The sequence below is a fragment of the Lissotriton helveticus genome, chromosome 6, assembly GCF_964261635.1.
Source record: "Lissotriton helveticus chromosome 6, aLisHel1.1, whole genome shotgun sequence".
NCBI lineage: Eukaryota > Metazoa > Chordata > Amphibia > Caudata > Salamandridae > Lissotriton > Lissotriton helveticus.
In genome coordinates this window covers 451,317,714-451,325,025 of record NC_136067.1, presented here as the reverse complement: position 1 = coordinate 451,325,025, position 7,312 = coordinate 451,317,714, and the positions used below count along the sequence as shown (strand labels likewise).

Genomic DNA, 7,312 nt, shown 5'->3' with positions numbered 1-7,312 from the left:
TCTACTCCACACCATCCTACTCTACTCCACTCTACGCCAGGCCACTTGACACCACACCACTCAACTTCACGACACTGTAAGCCACTCTTTTCCACTTAAATCTAGGCCACTCTATGCCACTCCACTCTAACCCCCTCAACTCTACGTCACCCTTTTCTATGACATTCTACTCCACACTACTCCACTCTATGCCGATCTACCTCACACCACTCTACAACACTCCCCTGCAATTTACGCCCCTCCTCTCTTCACCACTACCCTGCACTCTATGCCCTTCCACTCTATGCCACGCCACTCCAATCTATGACACTCTACTCCATGCTACTCTACTCTATGCACTCCACTATATGCCACTTACTTCTAGGCTACTCTACTCCATTGCATGCCACTCCACTCTATGACACTCTATTCCGTTCTCCACTACAACATTCTACCCCACGCCACGCTCTCCATTGCACAGTACACCATGCCACTCTATAACACATTGCTCTGCCACACGCCACTGCACTTTATGCCTTTCCATGCCATTCTAAGACAATCTACTCTACACCACTCCATGCCAATTTACTCCAGACTATGCCACTCCACTCTACAACACTCCCCTGCAATTTATGACCCTCCACTCTTCACCACTCCCCTGCACTCATTGCCTTTCCACTCTAATCTTGACAATCTATTCCACGCTACTCTACGCACTCCACTATATGCCACTTAACTCTAGGCTACTCTACTCCACTGTATGCCACTCCACTCTTTGACACTCTACTCCATTCTCCACTACGACATTCTAACCCACGCCACGCTACTCCATTGCACAGTACACCATGCCACTCTACAACACATTGATCTACCACACTCCACTGCACTCTATGCCTTTCCATGCCATCCTAAACCAATCTACTCTACGCCACTCCATGCCACTTTACACCAGACTCTGCCACTCCACAACACGTTTATTCCACTCTATGCTACAGCACTCTATGGTCTAACACTCTATTCCACACCACTGTACTCGACGCCACTCCACTCTACAAAAATCAACGCTCCTCCAATCTATACCCCTCCACTCGACTTCACTCTACTCTACACCAAACGACTCCACTCCTCTCTAATCCATGACACTCCACTCTATGACACTCTACAAACTTTTAGCCATGCTGAACAGCAGTCACGCTGGTGTACAACATGGCTCAAACACAATGGCAAGACCAATTGCTCTTGCATAGGCGCGACCTATTGGCTTTGCCAATGCTTTTTAAATTCGGTCCCAATACTTTTTACTAAAGTGAAATATAAGTCTGGGATTTCAAGGAATGTTCTGGTGCGCATTAACACTACAAGCAACACTTTGCACATGCTCCCATCTCTATGAGAGCCTTTCGTGTGCGGTACGATCAGAGACGTTTTAAGGCATGGGCAAAGTGGGCTCTGGTCCAGGGCCCCAGCTTTCAGGGGGCCCCCTGATAGACTGAGCTCTGTTCTGCAGAGAGTCTTGCTCTGATAACCTTAAATACTTTTTAAACAGATGGTTTTAATTACCGTTTTCCTTAAATTTATTTTTAATGTTTGTGATGTGTGAGAATATATTACAGTTATTTTGCAGGAAAATGTGTTTATGATTCATGCAAGATCCATCAAAAAAAGTTTCTTTTAGAGCAAAACAGGACCTCACATATGAGAAATGGGAGGGCCGCAGTAACATTAGTGAGATGCTTCTGTGGTACAATATTGAAAACACAGGCCACTATTCCTGAATATTAGCAGTAAACACATTTATAATTTGCTCCATTATGTCTGTGCAAAGTCAGTGACCTGGCCAAAGAGGGCATATTAGAACTGAAACTTGATCATCAATTCAAAGCTGTACCGAACAAGGGCCCCCAAAATACGATTGGCCCAGGGCCCCCAAAATCGTTAAGACGGCCCTGGGTACGATAAGGATGGCATCCCTAAGCATGCATCACTTCTGCCCTTTCTCACCTTAAGTCGGAGAAGTGGTAGCAGCCCAGCTTGACATGTGACATTTAATGTATCTTAGTTATCAAAGTATGCGACCTGTGCCTTTTAAGAATCTCTGCATAATCATATTTATGAGAAAAAAAATTGGTGTGCATGTGGCATATAGCATCACCAGCTCAGGATTTCCAAATTGACTTGGAACACAACCCTAACCCTTTCTTTACTCAGAAATGTGTTGTGATATGACGTTATCAAAATACGCGTATTTAAAGAGGACCACAAACTTTACCATTATTTTTTTTATTGTGAATTTAAAATGAAATCACCAATATTTGATATGCGTACACTGGGTAAATAGTGGTTAGATTCAAAAGTGAGGTTAGTGTATTAATGTCTATGAAACTGCGTATGAACACAGCCCTAAAATGGTGAAAATTATTTGTGTAGCACTAGTGTTATTAATTCGAGTTTGTAGTCCAACTTCAACTCTCGTACAATCATCTACTTTTACAGAAACTTGGCCACACACCATAGTTTGAAAACAAAGAGGAAGGATGCAATCTCCTCCCAAGAATAGGCCTCGTGTAGCCCAAAACACCACGCAGCAGGTTACTTGATTTATCGCCTTGTAAAAACCCTTGATCTTTGTCCAGCTCTGCCCTGGTCTTTATCCGCATCTTGGAGGGGGAAGGAAGACTGAGTAAAAAGCTCAGTAAAATGCACTTCCAGTCATAAGCGCCCCCTCCTCAGCGCCGCTCTAAACAAGTTTTTGCAGGTCGTGTCCTGTGAGAGCTCCTGCAGCAGGCAATCAGGCTGCGGGAAACCTGAGCTCCAGCAGTAACAGCAGAGCAACGCTGGCTGCAGGCAGCCACGACTCTCCCCTCCTCTCGGTTGCTTACACGGACCGACTTAACCGGGGTGTTAGGTGTCCAGACTGGGCACGCGGCACGGTGGGGGTGAGCTGCGCGAGTCGTGGGCCCCCGGAGGATCCCCGTCCCTTACTTGCTGAAGAGTCCGCCCGCCGTCTGCCAGGCTGGCACGGGTAAGTAAACCTTTTCGTCAGCGCAGTCTCTGCTTGATGGAAGTCTTCATTTTATAAGCACCCGCTCTTGTCATCCTCCGTGCTTTCACCCCAAGAGCAATGTGCGGCCAGCTTGGCTCGCACTCACTGCCTGCCTGGTCTTGTATCGCTCTATTGGGTTTACCCCAAGATTCTAGCTCCATCCTGCTCTCTGGGCTGTGAAAATTGGAAGTCTCGAGGTTTTGTATTTTTTTGGGCAGAGCGCAGTTAATTTCCAACAGCCAGCTATTCCTAATGGCCCCATGGGTCAAATGTTTGTATTTCTCGTTTGGCCCATCTTAGTGCACTGCTCAACCCTGTGAAAACCAATAGGGAAACAAACGGACAATCTTGCCATTCTGTGGCAAACCCTTTACTCTTGCCGCTGACTCGAGATCGTGGAAAATAGGCTGCTGTAAATATTGCACGTTTACTGGCTGTAGGTGTCTGGTAGGTTAAATATGGGTTGGGTTTAAAACCAGGTGCTTTCAGTGTTTACGGACAGGTGGCTTTGTTACCGCCACCAGCACGTGACTATTTCAATGAGGGCGACAGGATCTGTTATTGTTAAAGATCTGGGAAGTAAACTTTCAGCGGACTTCCCACTCGCCTCCCATTTCCGCTTCTCATAGGAAACGAGAGGACGTGGAACGCCGAAAGGAAGTTTGAGCATGTGTGTCACGGTGCAGGTTTAGGAAAGACTCGGGGCCCCAGCTACTGGAAATCTTGACTATACACACACCGTTTGTCTATTTAACGCAGTGAGAGGATTTTAATTATTAATTGTGATGGCTCTGGGGGGATGAGGATACATTATCCTTTCTCCCTCTCAAGGGAAATACTTGGTTTAGGTGTTGGTTTCATAATTCATCGCTGAACATTTTCACCTTTGCTCGACTGTTTGGATTCGTCTATTTACCTCCCAAAAATACACTTTTTGGGGCTATTCACAAAGGTAAACACGCATGCAGGAATCTACACTTATGAATTTACTCTTAAACTTTTGATTATATCTACACCTGTAAGGTTACTCTTAGACTTTTGATTATATCTACACCTCTAAGTTTGCTCTTAGACTTTTGAGTAACTTGGCTACTCATCATTTTTAAGTGTAAAGTTACTCAAAAGTGTAGACTTATGTGTTGGGGTGGATCCCCCTATGGGAAAGTATGGCGCATGGGTACTCGCAAACATTTTCCCGGGGCCACAAACTAGGGTCTGTGATGAGTCTGAGAGCCTCATTGATGCTAGAGGGGTGTAAGTAGTGCTTTGCTGGGCCAGGGTACGGTGGGCGTTGGGAAAGCAAAGCATGTACATGGTGTGGTCAGTGAGTCATGGAGTTCTTTTTGAAGGTTTCATTCCATACTGCCTTTTAAATTAACCACTCTAGAAAAGTCATAGGTTTGACAATACTGTGTTATGTAGCATCTGAATCGCTATCCCTCTACCACACCTTGGGCTAAGCCTTCTTTAATTGCTATCACTACCTTGGGAGTCAAGTGAAAAAAAGAAGTATCTCCATTATTCAACTGGAATGAGTTAGAATTTCACAAAGTAAAACCAGAAAACTTATAATCAATCCTGACTTCCCCACTTAACTAAATTGTGTGATCCTAGGCAATTTTATTTATTTCACTTTGCATCTCTTTTCTTCATTATCATGTGTAAGAGCACCTTGAAATATGTGTTCAGGGTATGCAATATACAAACATTCTCTGGTGTTTGATTTAACAAACTATAATTTTCCCACTTGTATAACAACCCAGGCCACTCAGAGGGTTCGATGTGACAATTGACTTGTCTCTTAGTTCATTATTGCCATTGTTATAAGGGTGGGAGGAGGCATGAATGTTTCTATATTCATTATTTGAAAACTATAACTCTTAATAAATACTTCCCAATGTGCTGATCTAATTTGATGTACTAAAGTGAAACGCTTCTGCATATTAATGAAATAAACGTTTTCACATTTTGAAGAGACTGTCATTTTTATACACGTTTATTGCAAGATGTCTTAAAAAAGAAAATGTTCCTTAAGTTAAGTGGGACTGGACACCTTATTTGCATCTTTTCTTTTTCTTCAGTTATCTTGAAAATAAAGCTTCCCCCTTTTATTTAACATTTTTCTTAACGTTAGTGCTCTCTTAACTAAACAGCAGCCCAGAGCGGTCGCTCAGCAGGGGGCCGCATGTGAAGGTAAGGAAGGCCGCAAGCGACCCTTGGGCCGTACGCGACCCTTGGGCCGTACTTTGATTATCACTGGTATAGAGAAAAGCTTTAAAGTTAAATTAAAAAATATATATATTTTCATGTTAATTATTACTGTTAATTTATACTTTAAAAGTAGAATACATACAAAATGTTACACCACTATTCATTTTGAATTAAATATTTCATTAATTTAGGTTAATTAAATTAACATTTTTTAAATGCATTTTAAAAACAGCAACCTAAAGTAATTTTTTAATATTTATTATGTATTAAATTACTAAAAGTTAGGCATAGAATTCATTTTAATTATTTATTAAATAACTTCATGTGGTGGGTTATTTTTAAACCCACCACTCTACTCGTTCAATACACCCTCACTCTTACCCTCATACTTCATGTCGGCAGTTTAAAAGAACTCCGGCAAAGTGCCCTGCGGGGCCCGTTGGGCATTGCATCACTAGCCCAACCAGGAGCTTCCCCATGATGAAGCATGGCACCTCTTGGGGTGTGTGAGGGCTCTTGCTCCTGAAGGATCAGATCCCTGACTTGATCCCTCAGACTCTCCCAACCTTCTCATCCACAGGAACTGCACACCTTTATGCATACCTTCAATTCAATGGTACTCCATATTCGGATCCAATACAGTAAGGGCCTCCGGGCCAACAGTGACGATATCTCATGAATCCCAATATCCAGCTGAAGCAGCACCAATGGCCTTCCTTTCCCAAGGCCCAGGAGGCTTCTAATGAAATTATTTTCTGCTATGCAAAGGGCACTGGTTTTACAATAGCCCCATAATTTCACCCCATACAGAGCAGTCACCCTAACCTGGGCTTTATTGATTTCTACAGGTGGGCATACAGAAGACCAAGCTGCCTTTTCGGCAAACTTTAATATAGCTCCGGCCCACTGTTTGAGAGTTATGGTTCTCTTTAGAATCTGTGTGTCCCAAGATCCTGACTCGTCTTACGTAATCCCTAAGTAGTCAAACTCCTGAACTCTTTCCAGTTCTTCGGATCTCACCTTGATAACTCCCCTCATCGTCCCCCTCTTGGGGAAAGTCATGTATTTGGTCTTGGATATTTTAACTTCAAAATCAGTGCAAAGCTGGTTGAAATTATCAACCATGCTTTGCAACCCTGTCCTAGCATGGACAACAATAGCGTGTCATCCTCAAAAAGGAGGGCAGGTATTTTTACTCCCACCAAGCTAGGGGAATCATTAACACAGTTGGATAAGTAAAAAATACAGTTTTTTTTTAATTTATTGAAATTTTATATCAGCAAGCAGACAGAAATACAAAAAAGAAATACAGTTGTTAATGTATAAAATGAAGAGGGTTGGGGGGAGAACACAAACCCCCGGACCACACCTTGGTCTACAGGAAAGGCCTCAGTTGAGAAACCATTAGTGCTACACTCTACTTTGCAAAGTTCCCATAGTGGAGTAGTCTAATCTGGTGGCATTCCCATCCCCCTAAGTGTTGGAGAATGGGTTATTGGTAGGGGCAAATGTAGGTCTGCCACTGGCAATAAGGCCACTAACACATGATAGGACCCAGCATAGGTCTTAGAAATTTTTTCCTATGCTCAACCCTTGGTAACGTGGCTGCGAGCAGACAGGCTTAACTTCAAAGACAGGTATGTAAAGCATTTAAAAACACAATTTCAGTAAATAATTAAGACACAACACAAAATAAAAATCCAACACCAGTTTATATATATAGGTAATATTGTTATCTTTTAAAAGACACCAAAACGAAAAAAATCCACTACAGGGAACTAGATTTATGAATTTATAAAGATTTGTCACTTTCTAGTACTTAGAAACCAACAGTGCCCCTTTTAGTCATATTGTTTTCTCTGACAGGGACACCTTTAAAAAATGTTCTGGAGAATCTCACCAAATGTGCCACCTTCCCCAGCAGGCGGGGTCCAATTAAAACTCCTTCCTGAAGTTCTGCTTGCAGGTCCCAAAGTATCCAATAAACGATCCAAGGTTCTGGAATCTCCAAGAGGGTCCTTGAAAAGTGTGAAACTTCAATTCCGCAATCCACTTGAACAACACCCTTACAAATCCACT

General features: G+C 42.9%; 1 protein-coding gene across 1 annotated transcript in view; it reads left to right on the top strand.

The window, feature by feature from the left end:
- The first annotated feature begins 2,746 nt into the window (after window positions 1-2,746).
- TDRP (testis development related protein) overlaps window positions 2,747-7,312 on the top strand; it is a 467,895-nt gene continuing 463,329 nt past the window's right edge. Inside the window, exon 1 of the mRNA XM_078647898.1 lies at window positions 2,747-3,001. The gene's annotated coding sequence lies outside the window, so the exon portion shown is untranslated. The remainder of the gene's footprint in view (window positions 3,002-7,312) is intronic.